The sequence below is a fragment of the Vulpes lagopus genome, chromosome 1 (genome assembly GCF_018345385.1).
Source record: "Vulpes lagopus strain Blue_001 chromosome 1, ASM1834538v1, whole genome shotgun sequence".
In the NCBI taxonomy this organism is placed as follows: Eukaryota; Metazoa; Chordata; class Mammalia; order Carnivora; family Canidae; genus Vulpes; species Vulpes lagopus.
The window spans coordinates 105,847,185-105,866,508 of record NC_054824.1 but is presented as its reverse complement, the minus strand read 5'-3'; the positions used below and the strand labels follow the sequence as shown (position 1 = coordinate 105,866,508).

At 53.7% G+C, this 19,324-nt stretch overlaps 1 protein-coding gene across 7 annotated transcripts in view; it reads right to left on the bottom strand.

Annotated features, from left to right (window-relative positions):
- The window catches only part of CTIF (cap binding complex dependent translation initiation factor), a 284,428-nt gene extending 274,882 nt beyond the window's left edge, over positions 1-9,546 (bottom strand). For 4 of the 7 annotated variants that reach the window (XM_041761893.1, XM_041761927.1, XM_041761937.1 and 1 more), the window contains exon 1: positions 9,346-9,542. The gene's annotated coding sequence lies outside the window, so the exon portion shown is untranslated. Of the gene's footprint in view, positions 1-8,784; positions 9,034-9,345 lie in introns of those variants that run through there. The other 3 variants (XM_041761953.1, XM_041761928.1, XM_041761903.1) reach the window with 3 other exon arrangements.
- Positions 9,547-19,324: the final 9,778 nt, after the last annotated feature.

Genomic DNA, 19,324 nt, shown 5'->3' with positions numbered 1-19,324 from the left:
GTGGTACCCAGTCCGCGGGACCAGCTGCAGGGCGGAGTCTGCATACGGCACCCTTAGGGGAACCTGGACAGAAGCCTCCATAAGGAGGTGTCCTGAGTCAACGGTAGGAGAGAACATTCTGGCCTTCCTGGACAGGCTCCTCGGCAGGCTTCTGCTAAGAGATGAAGCCCCAGGGCAGGAACACTCCTTTGCAGGCACTGGCATGGGGTGTCTCAGAGGCCCTTTCAAAAGGTTCCCAGTAAGGCCTCTCTCTCCTCCTCCTGCTCACTCAGGCCACCTGGGTCCTTCAGCATTCTCTCCACAGTGGCAGACACTCAAATCAGTGAAGGGTGAGGAACCCAGAATCTTACTCGTGCTCCTGGCAGCTGAGAGCTGGGGGGGGGGGGGCCTGGTCCCTGGAGGCTTTATCTGCTAACTCCTCCCTCTCGGGGGCCCGTATTTGTGGTGGACATCCAAAGCCCTAACAGGCCTGAGGTATTCTTTAGTTTCCAGGGTCGATTTTTTCCCCCTCCAGCGTGGGGATCCGGGCGGAGACTGCCAAGCTCCCCCTCCCCCACTCCCATGCCAACGGGCTGACGTCTCTTCCATCCCCTCTCCAAGTGTGCAAAACTTTGCAGGGGCCCGGTTTAGGGAGGGCTCTCCATTCCAATTGCCATCTGGTCTCCTGGAGGACACGTTGCCAGGACTCAACCTCCTTTGGTTCTGAGACCAGTATACTCACCCCTTAGCCACCCCAACCCCCCAGAATGGCCCAAGTGGAAGCTGACTGTCCACATTTAATGTTGGGTGCCCCAGGTGCTTCCCTGCCATTCTCTGAGATCAGGTCGTCTTTGAAAGGATGCTAGTTATATTTTATACAGCATTTCTAGGTGCTTGGTAATTGGAAGATTTTCAAGTTTTTTACTCCATTGTGGCACTAAAAATATTCGAACTCGGGGTTGGGATACCCTCTTCGGACTTGCTCAGGAGAACCTTCCCTGGCTGAGCTCCCTCCCCAAACAAGGAACTCTGGCCACATCCCTGCAGATCCACACACAGAGGTGGAACACCTACTATGTGCCAGGCACTATTTCAGGCCCTGATGGCCCCAAACCATAAAGGCTGGAGTTCTGCCTAAGACCCATCAGCTCTCTGGAAATGCAGTGTGGCAAGAAGCATCCACAACACTCAGCTACTGAAATGGCACACCGCGACCTGCACGTGACCTGCGCACGTAGCGAAAGCTTTTTAGTGGCTTCATGTGTCCACGTCTGGGAGCCACCCCGCTGCCCACTCCTCCGAAGCCGGGTCCAGTCCCCTCTGGCCTCTGCTCATGCCCCAAGGGCCTGGAACACGGCTCTGCTCCACAGGGATGTTGCAAATGAAACAGCCTGGCCCCTAACTCTCCAGGCTCCCAACTGAGGCGTGCTCTCAGCTGTCGCTGGATCCTGCCAGCTGGGCCTCCAGCATGACACAGCATCCCCGCCCGCTTCCCTGAGACAGCGCCCGGCATGACAAAGGATTCTCTGACAATGGGAGGAAGAGGTCTTTTATTGTCTCCAGCAGCCCCCACGGGATCCAGGCAGATCTCTCCCACTCCCACAACCCCGGCTCCTGCCCACACACACGTCCCCGGGGGGCTGCCCTGCACACTGTACCGTCTATAAGCCAGCTCCTCCTCGGGACTCTCCTGCTGGCAGTTCAAATCCCACACATCTGGGGTGGAGCTCACGAGGTCCTCCTTGTCGCCCTGACCTCAGGTGACCTGCTCTGGCAACCAGAGGTACACACCGGGGTAAAGGCTGCCATCCACCCTATCCGTGAGGCCAGAAACCTGGGAATCACTGGGACTTCTTTATTCCTCCAAGCTAAGCAATCACTGCAGCCTTTGGTCCACAAATGTTTATACTACGTAGCCGCCTTGCCTCCATCCCCCTACACACAGCCCTGGCTCCAGGCCTCATCCCTGGATACGGGATGGAATCTGTCATTGCCTCCTTGGCCCAGCAACCCCTTGGCTCTCTGGGTCACATTCCCTTCTGACCCACAGCAGCGTGCCTCAGCTCTGCTCAACTCCCCATCCTCCATGCTCCACCTGCGGTCTCGAAGCCAAGGTCCTCGGCCAGGCTCATAAAACCCCGCGGATCCGTGCCCTATCTGCCTCTCCAGCTCTGAACTTGACCTTCTTGCCACTATCTCTCGCTATGCCCAGACAGCCTCAGGTCTCCCCTCTTAAGCACATGCTGTTCCTTTCTGCTTCCATCTCCTTTCCTGACTAACTGCTTTTTATCCATTTGCTTTTGGCTTCAGTGCGGTCTCCTTTAGGAAGCCCTCCCTGATCTCTGAGGCTAGAACGGATGCCTCTTGACCAAGCTGCTGTATTTCTCAACCACTGTGCTCAGAACCCAACTTCCCCTTTATAGACTTTTGGGCCATTGCCCCAATTTAAAACCTATCCTAGGCCCTCCATGACTGCAGACCCACTCCCAAAGTCACCTCTTTCACAAAATCAACCCAACTGGCCTCTGTTCCCATATTGCTGCTCTGATAACTGTCTCCCATAATTTATCCATCGCAGCCCTGAGTAAGTTAGTCAGCACTTGGGTCTGACTCTGTGCTGGATCTGAGCTAACGGTTGGCATAAAAAGTTCTAAAAAATTGGATGTGCTCCACCCGCCAAACTGTAACGACGGTGTGACACCATGAACCACCCCAATCCTACGCACTGGATTTGAAGTCTGAAGACCTGGTTTCAGATCCCCACTCTACTTCTTCCTGGTGACTTGGGCATGTCAGTAACCTAGGAGGCTCAGTCTCCTTGTGTACAGAAAGGGAATAATGCTGACAGCCTCGCATGGTTATGGTCAAAAGCAGATGAGATCATTGGTGTGAATTACTCTGCAAACCGTAAACCCAAATCAAGTGTAGTCCCCAGTGCCAACCAACCTCCATCCAACTCCACTACCGTCACCAGTAGTTTTTATATTTACTGAGTTAGGCGGGGATCAAATGAAAGCTTTGGGTCCTCTTCCTAAAAAAATATGTGCACACCTAACAGCTTTGCAAACACTTTCAGGAGGTTGCAGAGGACCCTGCCATCAGAAGGGGAAGCCAAAGACCAAACCTAAGTGTACTGGGAAGCCCCCAGGCATACCACCTCTCACAAATCTATGCCCTCGGCTGGGTTCCTGGATGCCAGAGACAAAACGTAAGGCAGGGAAGGGTAGTCTCAAGGGAAAAGCATCTTAAGACTAAGAGGTGAATTCCAGAACCAGAGGAAAGCAGAAAGGAGAGAGTAGCATTCTTGCTCTTTGGGAAGTGAGAATCTCACACTTTCTTCAGAAAGCATCACAGTATTGGAAAAGGAAGGTTGAAGCAGGCATGGAAATCTGGACTTTCTAGTCCCAACTCTGCCAAGGGCTCCCAGTGACTGAGCAAGTCATTTCATCTCGATTGGCCTCCGGCTCTTCACACAGAGATCAGCTCTGGGTGCATCTGTTTCCCCGCACCCCCCCACCCCCATCCTGAACCACAGCTTTGGCCTGGGTTTAATTCAGAAACAAGAGGCAGATGTCGACAGTCAGCGTGCTGATAACTGAGGGAAAAGGCCACCATCACAGCACTGCTCTGCAGTAAACTGTGTAGAGCAGGAGGCTGGACAGCAGAAAAGCGGGACGAGTAAAACAACTGAGCCCAGGTGACTAGGTTGGCAGTGAGGCCAAGAGGTGGACGATCCCCCAAAAGAACATCGGGGGAAGCTGCCACATTATCGGGAAAGCTATGTAGCAATGCCATCTCATTTGGAAAAATCCCAGAAGCTGCGATTCGCCCGTCTGTTTGAACCTCCTGTTCTCTCTCTAGGCTTGGGATTCTCTCTCCATCCTCCCTACCACCTCCTGCTCCCTCCTTCATCATCAGAATGGCAAACAATGGAACCTCAAGACAAGGGTACTGGACTCCCAAGCTGATACGAAATTGAGACGACAGTATCGGGGGCCCAGGAGTGAGTTTGGGAATGAACAGATAAAAAGCAGACCCACAGCAAAACATCCCGACCCACCTGTACGACAGAAACTATTAAACCCAGGAAGGGCCTGAGTGAGACCTTGGCCAGAGCCGCAGCCTATCACTGAAGAGAGCCTGCCAGGGCCGCGGGTAGCCCAGCAGAGCTGGGGCAGAACCAGGGAGAAAAAAACGTGTCAGCTCCTCACTGCTCTGCGGAGTACCCCACTGGTTGACTTCCAGGTCACTTCCCTCCCGCTGCCTAACTTCCACGGAAGGACATACCTGCAGACACACCTGGGAGGGTGTGAACCAACCGCTCCAGGTCCATGCTAACAAGGGTCGGAAGGCTGTGCTTCCTCTGCCTTTGCTCTAGGATAGGAACTGGCATCACACATCCTTCCCACCAACATGTGTGAAGTTGACTAAGGCTCAGGGTGAGTGCTCTATAGTATTTATGATTTGTTCTCTCCTGTAGGCTGTGAATCATCCATTTTACTGCATTATAACATAGCTATTTCTACTCTACTATCTTTGTGTGCCCCCAAACAGAGTAGAGTAGCTAGCCTAAGGTAGGTGTTCAATAAACATATGCTGGATTTAAAATCTTAACGTTTATCTCCACAGCTAGAATATGCTTTTGGCAGGCAGGGATCGTGTGTTCAATTTTCTTTGTACACACTTCCAAGACACAGAAACATGTAGGTGCCCAATACATAATCGTGACTGATTAGTTGGTCAAACATAATACACCCTCCAGGCTCAGGCTGAGCAACCTTCCTGTACATGAACTCTGAAAAATACATTTGGGCATGTGGGAGCTCTTTGCTCTTTCAGGGCTTCTCTATCCCCAGAGAAGCAGGGGGCAGGGGTATCACCTGGGATGGTTTCTCAGAGATCTACACTTTTTTTTTTTTTTTAAGATTTTATTTATTTGGGATCCGTGGGTGGCTCAGCAGTTTAGCACCACCTTCAAGCCCAGGGCCTGATCCTGGAGACCCAGGATCGAGTCCCACTTCGGGCTCCCTGCATGGAGCCTGCTTCTCCCTCTGCTTGTGTCTCTGCTTCTCTCTCGCTGTCTCTCTGGGTCTCTCACAAATAAATAAATGAAATCTTTTTAAAAAATTTTTTATTTATTTATTTGAGAGACAGAGAACGAGCACAAGTAGGGGGAGGGACAGAGGGAGAAGCAGGCTCTGTCAGAGCAAGGAGGCGAATGATGGGGGCTAGACCCTGGGAATCATGACCTGAGCTCAAGGCAGATGCTTAACCGACTGAGCCACCCAGGTGCCCTAGGGATCTACACTTAATTTATTTTTTTTTTTTTTAAGATTTTATTTATGGGATCCCTGGGTGACACAGTGGTTTGGCGCCTGCCTTTGGCCCAGGGCGCGATCCTGGAGACCCGGGATCGAATCCCACGTCGGGCTCCCGGTGCATGGAGCCTGCTTCTCCCTCTGCCTGTGTCTCTGCCTCTCTCTCTCTCTCTCTGTGTGACTACCATAAATAAAAAATTAAAAAAAAAGATTTTATTTATGTATTCATGAGACACACAGAGAAAGAGGCAGAGACACAGGCAGAGGGAGAAGCAGGCTTCCTGCGGGGAGCCCGATGTGGGACTCGATCCCAAGACCCCATCCCCAGACTCAGGACCACAACCTGAACCGAACGCAGATGCTCAACCACTGAGCCACCCAGGTGCCCCCAGGGATCTATACTTTAAAGCAATGGTTTTTGAAACCAGTACTGAAACCAGTAAGGACACTGAATCCACGAGCACACTCATATGAACACAGGCATGTGTTGCATAAACATAGATGCCATATGGATTTATTATGCGCAGGTATGATTCTGGGATAGCAGACGTATCAAAGCTGATAACCACTTACCATTAGCAAATTATCAGATAAGTAATAATAACAGCAGTGCAGACTTCTGTTCTTTAATGGCTCTTCTCATTAGAACTGGTAGCAAATAAAAAATGTTTTGACGAAGGATAAATACCAGTATAATTTACCCCCTCCCTCAGGTTCAGTACTTCTGGGGGCACCAAGACCTACTCTCAAAAAAAACCCAAACAGGGGCACCTGGGTGGCTCAGAGGTTAAGCATCTGTCTTTGGCTCAGGGCATGATTTCTGGGTCCTGGGATAGAGGTACGCATCCCCCACCCCTCCCTGCAGGGAGCCTGCTTCTCCCTCTGCCTGTGTCTCTGCCTCTCTCCGTGTGTCTCTCACGAATAAATAATAAAATCTTAAAAACAAAACAACCACCCAAACACATGCACACAGGCCACTGCTTAAAATTAAAAGCTATAGGCCTGGAGGAGAAATCGTAGGACTTCAGAAAGGAGGAAGGGAGGTCTTCACCCCAGCCCCCCACCCCCAGAGACCTTGGGCAAATCACGGCACTATTTGAGTCTCAGTGTGCTGGTCTGTAAGATGGGGTTACTAACCCCCCACCTCACCTCACAGGACCCTCTTAATAAATGTGATGATTCAAAGTGGGGGTAGAGGGTGGGAGAACACCCTGCCAAGTCATACAAACATAGTAGTATCATTGAAATCTGTTAATCACCGATGACACTGTGCCCCAGAATGCGTTACAAAATTACTGCCTACAAGCCTGCATTATCTAGGACAGACACCTGACACACCAGAGATGATCTGTGTGTAAATCGAACCCTGTTTCAAATACTCAAAGGGAGTTTCCTCAGGCAACCCGAGCGCGTCCTGCGAGGCCGCACGGCTGGCGTCTGCCGGTGCATCCTGTTCCCGCGTAACTGGGTTCTCTGGGGAGCCTGGCGATTTCCGCGCGGGCCGAGCCTGCTCCAGGCCGGGGTTCCTGAGGTTTTCAGGCCGGAGCCCGCGCGGGGCAGGAGGAACCCGGCCCGGACAGCCGCGGCCCTCCCCGGGCTCGGGGACTCTCTCCTCCGGCTCCCGCGGCGGCGGCGCTCGTGCTGTGTCACCTTCGCCCACCGAGGCTGCAGCCGCCTCGGGGCCCGCAGCTCCAGGCCTCCCCGGCTGCGCGCCGGCCCTGGGCTCGGGGCGGGACCCCAGGCCGCACGGACCCGCGGCGAAGGCGGCCTAGGAGGGCGGCTCGCAGCGGGGGGGGGGGGGGGCCGGCGGGGGGCAGGCGGGGGGCAGGCGGGGGGGGCAGCCGGCGGGGGGCAGGCGGGGGGCAGGCGGGGGTGGGGGCAGGCGGGGGGCGGCGGGGTGCAGGCGGGGGTGGGGGCAGGCGGGGGGCGGCGGGGGGCAGGCGGGGGTGGGGGCAGGCGGGGGGCAGGCGGGGGTGGGGGCAGGCGGGGGGCGGCGGGGGGCAGGCGGGGGTGGGGGCAGGCGGGGGGCGGCGGGGTGCAGGCGGGGGGGGCAGCCGGGGGGGGGGCAGGCGGGGGTGGGGGCAGGCGGGGGGGGGCGGGCGGGGGTGGGGGCCGGCGGGGGGCAGGCGGGGGGGGGCGGGCGGGGGTGGGGGCCGGCGGGGGGCAGGCGGGGGTGGGGGCAGGCGGGGGGCGGCGGGGGGCAGGCGGGGGGCGGCGGGGTGCAGGCGGGGGGGGCAGCCGGGGGGGGCAGCCGAGGAGCAGGCGGGGGGGGGTGCAGGCGGGGGGTCAGCCGAGGGTCAGCCGGGGGGCAGCCGGGGGGGGGGGCGGCAGGCGGGGCCTGGCGGGCCGCGCGCTGGGTCTCCAGGACCAAGACCTGGAAGCGGGTGCGCAGGGCGCGCTGGTCCTTCCTCCCCAGGGTCCCCGCGGCAGCGGCGGGCGCCGGGCAAGGGTCCACGCGGGCACCCCGCCTCGCCGAGGAGGCTGCGGGCCGCCGGGTCCGGGGGCATCGGGGCCGCGGAGGGAGGCCGCGCGCGTGGCCCGGGACTCCGTCGCGCACCCGGCGCACCCGCCTCTGCAGGGGCTCCCCGGCCGCGCAGCCGCAGCCCCCCCAGGCCGGGTCACCCGGCCGCGTGCGCGCGCGGACACACGCGGGACTAGGAGCCCGACCGCGACCCCGAGCCGCGGCTGGTCGGGCCCACGCGCGTCCCCAGCGCCGCGCCAGGCGCCCCCGCCCGGCCCCGCGCACGGCGCTACACACCCAGCTGGGCGGGGAGGCGACACACAGGCCCCCGCAGCCGGCCCTCGCTTGACCCGCCGCGCCCGTCCCCGCTCACACCGCCCGACCGCAGCCCCGACACCCCGCGGAGCCCAGCCCGCGGCGCCGGCCGGAGGAGCGGTTCCGAGCTCCGATGGTCTCTCCCCGTCAGGGTCGGGGCGTGCCCAGCTCGCGCCCGCAGTCCCGGGACCAGCACCGCCCCCTGTGCCCCCTGTGCCCCCGCCCCTGCCCCCACGACCGCGTCCGGCACCGTCACCTGCTCCTCGTCCAGAAGAGCCCGGGCCGGAGCCCACCCCGCGGCCGCTCGGCCACCGGCCGCCGCGAGCCTGTCACCTTAGCCCGCTCCGCCGGGACCCATCCCCAGGCCCGAGGACGCCGCGGCGGCGGGGACGACAATAAGGGGCCGACAGCCAGCACCGAGGGCGAGGTCCGACGGCGACCGCAGAGACCCCGCCGATTCGGGTTCCCGCTCGGCGCCCATCCCCCGCGCCCCCGCGGCCCGCGCTGCCGGCGACCCGGGAGGGTGCGGCCCGTCTAGACCACGGACATCCCCGCGCCGCGGCGACGGGCGCGCACACCCCGCACGGCCGCCCGACACAGCCGCCGCCGCGGAGGGAGGGGCCGCCGCAGACCCCGTCCCGGGTCGCTGCGGGGCCGCGGGCGCGGCGTCTCGGGCCGCCCGGAGGGGCCGCCCGGGGCCGCGCTCCCTACCTCGGCGGAGCGCGGTCGAACAGCTGCAAGTTTGGCCGCGGCTAAAGCAACTGCCTGATGCGGCCAGTGCGGGCTCCGACACAAAAGGGAGCGATCACGCTCGCTCCCCGCCGCCCCCCGCCCCCCGCCCCCGGCTCGGGACCCGGCACATGACAGCGGCTGCACCGCGCGGCTCCGACGCGGGTCGGGCTCCAGCCGTGCGCCCCCGAGAGCGCCCTCTCCCCGGGGGCCCCAAGGCCACGGCTCGCCGCCGCGCTGGGAGCCCTGCGGGGGGCCTGGGGCGCGATCCGCGAGCGGGAGGGCGTCGGAGGCCGGGCGCGGGCGCGGGGCGGGGCGGGGCGGGGGGCGCGGGCGCGGGCGCGGGCGCGGGGCGGGGCGGGGCGGGGGGCGCGGGCGCGGGGCGCGGGGGGGCTAATTGTTTCGGCCGCTCTCCCGGCTGTATCCATAAGCACGCGCACGTCACGCAGCCTCCCGGCGGGTCCCCGAACCGATCCGCAAGCCGAGCTGACTCAAGCGGGGGGCGGGGGGCGGGGGGCGGGCGGCGGGCGGGGGGATGCTCACCTCGGGGCTCCTCCGGCCGCGCTCCGAGTCCGGGTCGGGGGTGGGGGAAGGGGGCAGGGAAGGGGAAGGGAGGGAGCAGGCTCCCGAGAGCCGACTCCTGCCGCGAGTTCCGCGCGTCCCGGCCGCGGAGGGGATCGGGCGCCCCAGCGCACCAGCCCAGCCGAGAGGGGAGGGAGGGAGGGGGGAGGGAGAGAGGGAGGGAGGGGCGGGTGGGGGGGAGGGAGTAGAGGAAGGAAAAAAAAACCGATCCCTGCTCTGACACAGGGAAAGGGAATGCAGGAGAGTGACGTCCCGGCCCCGCCCTCCCCTCCGGCCACGTGCGCGGACTTGAAAGGAAGAGGGCGGCGCGGGGCCTGCTGGGTAATGTAGTCCGCCTTTCTTTGCGGGGATGGCGGGCCCGGGGGAGCGCGGCGCGGCGGGGACGCGGGGATGCCGCCGCCGCCCCCTCCCCGCGACCGTGGCGCGGCGCGGCGGGGGGGCCTCCGCGGGGGGCGAGCTGGGGGCTCAGGCGCGGTCCGGCCTTGCGAGGGAAACGCTCGGTTTCAGGCTCCAGGGATGAAGACTTCCGCGCCCAAAGTGCAAAGTCTGCCCTAATGGCAGATAAAAGGAAGCCCGGCGTGCTCGCTGGGCCGCCCGAGTGGCGTTATTAACGCCGCATCAAATGCTAACGTCTGTTATTAAGATGTATATGTGGTAATTAACATTTGAGCATCTCTGTGGCAGGGGCGGGATGTTGCAATTAGATATGCACTTTGCAACCAATTAATTTTCCTTTGGCCGTGCTGAGAGTTGGGACGGGGGACCTGGTGGCTGGGAGAATTCAGCGTGGCGGATGATTCAGTGATCACTTGACCAGATCACCGGCGTTTTCCAAGCGCCTACTAAGTGCCAGACACTGAGGTTTGGACAGGGAGGCCTTCCTTCCTGAGAAATACAGGATGCTGTACACCCCTCCAAGCAAGGGGTGTAGAAACCCCCCGGAGGAACTGTGTGACACAGTATAACCGCAGTACAGATCCATTTATTGACACATAGGACTTTTGATGAGCACTTTCCACAGATGGGACATGTCTGGGAATGCCGAGACAAGCAAGACCCTTAGTCCCTCCTGGAGCTCAAAGTCTAGGGTGAGGACTACAGGCAATGAAAGGATAGGGAATAAGACAACACTTAACACAGGGATGAGCAGAAAGTTCTAAGGAACCCTTGGCAGGAGCGGCCAACCAGGATGGAGGGTGGATGCAGGGCAGGGGCAGGAGGAGGCTTTCTGGAGGAGGTGGCACTTGACCTAAGGATTACTAAGATTTTTAACAAAGCCAGGAAGGGGTAGGCATCTGACTAAGACTCTAGGTGAGACAGAAAAAGGCAATTCTGAAAGTCCCAGCAGTTTGACAAGGGGGGGTGGGGCTGGGGGGGACAGACTGATGGGAGAGTTTGAGGTGGGGGGAACAAGAATGGAGGGTGGGTGTAGAGGGCAGAAAGAGCCTGGGATGGCTTCTCACTCGAGGTAAGGCTTTAAGTAGGCCTTGAAAGGAGGGGTGGGATTTTGAGTAGAGAGCCTATCTTCCAGGCTTACGACTCAGCATGAGCCAAACTATGGAAAGAAAGCAAAGCTCATCCACAGCGACGCCCTGCAGAGCAGCTCATTTGATCCTTGTAGCAAAGGGCATGGGGACATGTCATCCCCTCCCTTCTAGGGGAAGACTGCAGGTCCACAGCTGCACTTTGGTAAGGAGTGGAGGAGGCATAGGAAGCGAGCTGTCTGGGTGCCAGGTCTGGTCCCCCCACCAAAGGAACATAACATGTTTAAGCGTACCTGACTTCCCGCTGGTTTGTCCCTCTTAGCATTTATGCCTCATTGGTTCAAGCAGCGTCTTATTTCTTTATGCTTTAACATCTGGATGATTTCCTAGGTTTATAAAAATATGTGATAGTCCTGGAGTCCATCCACTCAGCAAATTCCCATTTGCCTACCTTTTTCGTCAATGCTGTTTTGCATGATGTGTGCTATGCATGCCACCTGCACAGAAACAAGAATGGAATGGTCTGGGTCTTGGTTTTGCTTTTGCTTTATTTTTTTTTTTTTTAAAGATTTCATTTATTTATTCATGAGAGACAGAGAGAGGCAGAGACACAGGTAGAGAGAGAAGCAGGCTCCATGCAGGAGGCCTGGGGTGGAACTCATTCCGGGGTCTCCAGGATCAGGCCCTAGGCCGAAGGTGGCGCTAAACCACTGAGCCACCCCGGGGCTGCCCTTGCTTTTGCTTTAAATCACACCCCCAGAGGTGACAAGAGGCTGAGCAATGTGCAGAATGCAAAACATCCGCGGAGAGTACACACCTCTGTTTGGGGAGAGTGCCTGGGATGAGAGGGCCAGCCGGGACAGTGCGCAGACGGGAAGTCAGCTTGACCCCTGGGTTTGAATCGTGGGCATGGCACTTCCTGGCACTGTGACCTTGGACAGCTTCCTTCACTTCTACATGGTGACCTTGGATAGTTGACTCCACAACCATTCTTGGCCTTGTGATAACGTCTTTAGGCTTGCTCTGCCACATAGCAAGTATTCTGTGACAGTGGATTCCTTCCCTGATCCCAAGGTCTTTCCGAGCCAGGAGAGGGATTCCTGAATTTTTCTTTCTGTGAAGTTGCCAGCAGAGCTGGTGCTGCCCAGAGGATTCTTGGGGTGGGGGTGGGCTGGGGGTGACTCATCTTCATGTGTGAAATAAGTTAGGTTTGTCTTCAAGGAAACTTCGGTTCTAGTTTCCCCCCTGCCACAGGCCCAGCTCTGAGAGGGAGGCCCTGTGGGACCCTCAGAACAAAGTTTCCCAAAATGGGAGGCCCAGGGCCCCCAGGGTCTTCATCTGGCGTCCTTCTGTCTCTGTAGTTGATCGTAAGCCCAACCTGCAGCCTTGGGTCCGAGCTGCTGCTGGGTGCAGAGGTAACAAACTGGCACCAGAATGGGTTTAATTGCGGCAGATCTGAGTGCCAAGAATTGCCTTTGTTTGACTTGTCACCACAGAGGCTAGAAATTGAAAGTCAGAATGATTCTCTCTGTGTTAAGCAGCTGCTTTTCCTAATTCACATGTGCCGAAGATAATAGCAAAAAGAAATACTCTCCTTTCTTCTTCCTTCTCCTGCCTGCCTTCCAGCCTTCCCTCCATCAGTCAATACATTTATATATGTATGTATGTATGTATGTATGTATGTATTTTTAAGATTTTATTTATTTATTCATGAGAGACAGAGAGAGAGAGAGAGAGAGAGGCAGAGACACAGGCAGAGGGAGAAGCAGGCTCCCTGTGGGGACCCTGGGGTCACGATGACCTGAGCCAAAGGCAGACGCTCAACCATTGAGCCACCCAGGTGCCCCAGTCAATATATTTATTGAAGACCGGATGGGAGCCCAACAGAGTGTGGGGTGGGGGTAAGAGGTTACCTGCCTTTAGGAGCAGAGGAGACCAGGCTGGCACCAGTGTGATATGAGGGAAAATGATGAAATGCCACACTATGTGAGGGGGACTTTTTTATATATATATAAAAGTATTTTTTATTGGTGTTCAATTTGCCAACATATAGCATAACACCCAGTGCTCATCCCATCAAGTGTCCCCCTCAGTGCCCATCACCCAGTCACCCCCACCCCCTGCCCACCTCCCCTTCCACCACTCCTAGTTCGTTTCCCAGAGTTAGGAGTCTCTCATGTTCTGTCTCCCTTTCTGATGTTTCCCACTCATTTTTTTCTCCTTTCCCCTTTATTCCCTTTCACTATTATTTATATTCCCCAAATGAATGAGACCATATAAAGCTTGTCCTTCCCCGATTGACTTATTTCACTCAGCATAATACCCTCCAGTTCCATCTACCTCGAAGCAAATGGTGGGTATTTGTCGTTTCTAATGGCTGAGTAATATTCCATGTATACATAAACCACATCTTCTTTATCCATTCATCTTTCGATGCACACCGAGGCTCCTTCCACAGTTTGGCTATTGTGGACATTGCTGCTAGAAGCATCGGGGTGCAGGTGTCCCGGCGTTTCATTGCATCTGTATCTTTGGGGAAAATCCCCAGCAGTGCAATTGCTGGGTCGTAGGGCAGGTCTATTTTGAACTCTTCGAGGAACCTCTACACAGTTTTCCAGAGTGGCTGCACCAGTTCACATTCCCACCAACAGTGCAGGAGTGTTCGAGGGGGACTTTTTTGTAAGTGAGCAAAGGCTTCCTAGTAGGTTGGCATGGTCAGAGAAGGCTCCTGGGAGGAAAATGGGCATGGTGGGAGGACATCAGTGGCCAAAATCCCTGTTGTGTAGCATTGGCCTGGGAGGCGTTGCAGAAAAAACTAGAAACTAGAGTGGGTTTGTGCTGTGTCAGTCTGGTGGCCACTGGCCGGCAGAAGGAGGGAAGTTACCCAACTGGTGTCTACACTCTGTTACTGTGGTGTTGGCCTGGAGAGATAATGGCTTGATAGAACCAGGTTATATTTCACCCATGCCTCATCTCAGCTTCCACCTCACAACCCCCAAGACCAACATCTGAAAGGCAGATGGAAATTGATCCTCTAGGGCTGAAGTCGGTGGTGGAGGAAAGCTATCACTAGAGAACAATTGAGCTTGTATAAGGCCAAAGCTCAATAAGAAATAAACCAAGGGGTGTTTATTGGGAACGTGCTATGCATAAGGCACTGCAAGGACCATGGAGAACTAAGTGTGTGAGAGTAGGTTCCAGGTCCCACCTGACCCTATGCTGCTGTGTGACATTTCCCCTTCCCCCCTCCCCTACTTTCCACACCTGTAACATGGAAGGCTGGACTCTATAATCTCAAAGACTATTTCCAAACCTGAAGTTATCCCTTTGAGAAATTTACAATCCGACTGGTAAAAGTCACCATAAAGTCAAGCAGCCAAAAGGATGAATTTGAGGTTGTTGAATTCCAGCAGAGCAGGAGGGGTTTGTAGTATCCATCAAACAAAGCCCTGAAACCCATGAGGGAACCTAAGACAAGTAGATCTTGTTTCACAAGATTCAAGGACAGTAAATAAAGCCTATGAGTCATCAGGCATATCTTCAAGTCCCTCAGAGTTCAAGGTCAGACCTCACAGGTCAGTAGCATGAGCTTCTTATCCACCTGATGGCCTTGTCCATGATGAGGACCTGGGCCAAGGTATGGCCCTGCATCTCTGCGAGAAACAAGTTTCACCATCAGGTTACACTCTGGAAAAACCATGCCCTAGGCACCTGAGAGGAGCAGCCAGGCCTACTGGATCAAAGGTACATACCTGATCCAGGGGACTGCAGGCCATTGGCCAGGCCTGGGCTAAAGTGGCCCAGGCTCTGGGGATGAACTGAGCCAATCAGATTCCCTCTTGCAGGGATCTGCAGGAAGAGGCTGGACGAGTTTTGCTCATTAGGTGAAGGCTTATCATTGAGTTTGGTTGGGTTCCCTTCTTTTCCCCACTTGTGGCCTTGGTGGGACAGGTGCAAGATGATAGGGTTGGTTGGTGGAGTGAAGAAGAGGGAGACACATGTCAAGCATGACCTCAGTCTTGATTTTCTGGTTCTCGGTCTACTATACCTCTCTCAGATTCCTGATCATCTCTGTAGCCTTATACTAATTCCCTTTCATTTGTGCCAGCTTGAGCGGGTTTCTAATCTTCATAATCTAAAGACCCACATCTAGAACAGCCCGAGAGACAAGACCTGCAAAGAGAGGAGTTACAGCCATTACGATCCCTGAACTGGGAATTCTCCCTCCTAAAGGTGCCTTTGCCTTTTCTATCTGGGATGTCTCTGTCTCCAGCTAGTTTATAATTCCTGTCTCCTAAACTTTATTCTGTATATGTGCTGCTGAAGCGAGCACTCCTAAACTTTATTCTAAACAGTCTGCAGAATAATTTGGTCACGAGCCTTCCACAGTCTCTAAGTTCACCTTCCCCTTTTCAAGGGACCATGGCCAATATATTAATGAGTAATTACTATTTGCCAGGCAACAAGAAGGATTTTGTCTCATTTCTTTTTTTTTTTTTAAGATTTTATTTATTTATTCATGAGAGACAGAGAGAGAGAGAGACAGAAACACAGGCAGAGGGAGAAGCAGGCTCCATGCAGGGAACCCGATGTGGGACTTGATTCCGGGATCACACCCTGGGCTGGAGGCAGACGCTAAACTGCTGAGCCACCCAGGGATCCCCTGTCTCATTTCTTCAATTGCAACTTTTAAAGTCGAAGGAATGGAGGAAGGGGTGATATAATTTGCCCCAGGGCACACCGCCAGCAGGTGAGTGGTGGTCCAGGCAGGGCTGTGGACCTCGGAGCCCAGGAGCGTAACCACACCTCCACCTTCTCTGAGTCCCTAGGGAGCACCTATTCTCCAGTTGTAGGAAACATTGTTCTTCCTCAATGGTGCATTTATCATGAGGTGTGCTTTTCTTTTAAACTGAGACTTCAGAGATGTGTGCGCGTTTGTTTGTATAGATCTGATGCCCCAAATGATTCTAAGCCATTGAGCAATGATCTTTGTTCATATACCTCACCAGTCAAAAAGTACTTTTTGATCTATAATTTATGTTTGTCAGTTAGCTAGCTAACTATTCTACTGACAAAAATAGACACTTTCAATGGTAGTTTAAGGATGAAATAAAAGCATGTTTAACATTTTATAAGTTTAATGTGCACAGTGCAATCATTTTTAAAATAAGTATGTAATTTTAATTCCAGTACAGTTAACATACAGTGTTATATTAATTTCAGATGTACAACATAGTGATTCAACACTTCTATACATTGCTTAATGCTCGTCATGATAGGTGTGCTCTTAATCCTCTTTACCTATTTCACCCATTCCCCCCCACCCACTTCCCCATGAAAATTAAATAAATATTTTCAGGAAATGTAAACATTTTTATGAATTGGGATGCCTGACAGTCTCCGTGGTTAAGCATCTCCCTTCAGCTCAGGTCGTGATCCCGGGATCTCTCCCTCTCTCTCTCTCTCTCTCTCTCTGTGTTTCTCATGAATAAATAAATAAAATCCTTAAAAAAAAAAAAGCTTTACAAAATTTTAAGAATTAATGATTCAAAAGTCTGTTTACTCTTAGGAAAGATTATTTTTTGTCTTTATTTATTTATTTATTTATTTATTTATTTATTTAAAAGAGAGCAAGAGCATATATGTGCAATTTGGGGGAGGGGTAGAGGGAGAGAAAATCTCAAGCTGATTCCCCACTGAGCTGGGAGCCCAGTTTGGGGGCTTGATCTCATGACCGTGAGACCATGACCTGAGCCAAAACTAAGAGTTAAACTCTCAACTGACTGAGCCACCCAAGCGTCCTGTTTCTGCCCATATTTAATATAAAAGTGAATACCAATAAATGTCACAACACTTTCTTCTGGCACCCCAGTGGCTCATTTTGGGACACATACCATATTTTGGATTTTGAATGTTTGTCATGTTTCCCAATTTGTTAGTTAAAAAAAAAAAATGATTGCAGGAAATAATGAAAAGGCAGTCCACTAAACCCAAATTCCTTCCTCGACTTATTTACTACCCCAGTAGTTTTTATTTTTTGTATTTTTTTGGAATTTTAAACAATTGATTTACTATGTATAATAGTTGACACAACACTGCTTATACATCTTCACATCCAGCTTTTACTACTTAATAGAATTAAAACCACACATTTTCTGCGTTATTAAAAGTCTCTTTAGACACTATTTGAAAAATAACTTCAATGGTGTTGTTTTGTTTTGTTTTACCCAAGTGTTTACGAAGTGCCTTTAATGATCGTACTCTATGTCAGATACCGTGGATGGCAAGCATATAATACGCAATAATGTGTATTACGCTGGGCTTACAGTTTCCCACAGTTTAGTTCAAAACTAAACAGAAGACATGTTTTAAGCAGAAATGGTAGTATGGTTTTAAAACCTGAGACACGCCAGATCCACGATACAGATGGTGCGGACCGCTCAGGGAAGGACATGTCTTGAGAGCCAGAGTGTTGGGGGGCTTTGTGATGTGGGACCTGTGTCGGGCTTAGAGGTCCATGTGAGTGCGATGTGCACCAGCAGGGGTGGAAGGGCAGACAGCACAGGGTTCGTGAATGGAAATGGACAAGCAGAGGATGGACATCAGCGAAGGGAAGGAGGCCGAAGGTCCAGAAGTTAGTAAGGAAGAGCTGGTTTGAGCCCGGCCTCCAGAGGCCGACGAACCGGGGTTCAGATGTCGTGGCCACCTTTTATAACCCGTGACAGAGTGGACAACTACAGTCTCTGAGCTTCCAAGCCCTCGACAGAATGGGGAAATAATAGTGCCCCCCTTGGGGCCTTGTTATGAGGATTGGGTGAGATCATGTAAATGAAGCACTTTGTGCATCAGAGTGGGGGCGGGGGAGCTCAATGAAGTTTAAGTTTTATTCTTGAGTTATTATTGGCATTTGTGTTGTTATCCTGGGGATAGGCTGTGTGGGATTTGGGAGGAAAATCTGATCAATTTATTCTGTGCCCCACAGGAGTCCTGTTAGGTTCTGTTTTTGAGTGGAGGGTGCCCCAGACCCTGGGTTTTGTTCTGGCTTGAGCCACCTCCCCCCCTTCATCTTCCCTGTCGGCAGAGCCTGGGGAGTCCTCTGGGTGCCCTAGAAGCCGACATTCCATTCCTCTCTCACCCATGTGGAGATACAAATCTTCACACACACACACACACACACACACACACACACACCTCTTTTTTTCTGTTCTGACAATACTGATTATCAAATTTGTTTATACTCCACTCTTTTCAGAAAGGTTTTGAGACAGCTTTTAAAATTATAAAATATACCTAATATATGAAAATAGGAGTTTACATAAAAGGCACTTTATGAGATGATTATCCCTTTTACAAAAAAAGTAACCACAGTGTCTTTAAATAGCAGCTCATCAGGTACATTCCACATCCTATCTCATTGACATATTGTGCTCTGCCAGAAACTTTTCTGGAATGCACCACCTATAGTTAATCAATGTGGTTCACAGCATTATTGCCCATGACCACCTTCCCAGGAATTGACTGATGTTGATCAAGTTTGAGTATAAGAAGCCCTTGATTTATTTTGTTCCATCTTAAGCCAGAATAGGGGCTCTGCTAAATTTTTAAAAGAATTTCTATACAGTCTAAAATGGGCAGAGTTCAACAGTGGAATTGGATCCGGTCTAGAGATCACTGGACTGCCAGTGCATCAGGGAAGGCTGCTTGGAGGAGGTGGCAGAGGAGGTTTTCAGAAAAACAAGGCAAGATGCCATTTGACACTGAATTGGTGACCATCCCACGGGAAGGGAGCCATATGGGGGAGATGTTGGTGCTGCCCTTCTCCCTGCAGGGCCAGCAGGTCTGGAACCTCAGATGGGCCACAGAAGAGAGAGGAGCAGACTGGGGATGGTTGGCCTGTCCCCTACCCTAAAAAACAATTTTGATCTGACATACAGATAAGATGCAGAATGTTCGCTTTCTGCTATACTTTATTTCAGGCCTTATCAAACATACCCTTTCAGTGGGCATGTTGCCATGACAACCTTATACTCACTGGAGGGCATCAGTAATTGGTAGAAAATGGCATTAATTCAGTGGGCTTTTTTTTCTGGGAGGAGTTTCAGTTTTAGACTACTTACAGGACTCAAATATAATCTTTTTGCCTGAGCAGACTAATAATCACCTTGTAATTTAATTACTAAGTCAGCACCAATGAACTCTTCTTTGGCTCTCAATTGAGTTGTAATTTTCAAATCCCAGCTTCCTGGGCAAGGCCTCACTCTGGAAGCTGTAGTTATCCAGATGCAGGTCTTGACCTATGCTGTGCTTTATGAAGCCATTGGGCCGTGGAATTAGCTCCCAGGATCCTTGAGAAATGCAGGCAGGCTCTGAGTGGTCCACCTGTCAGCTATGGCAGGCATTCATTTCCAGCAGAGGACATTCCAGGTTGTCCTCACCGTGGTTTCTCCATTCCCTAC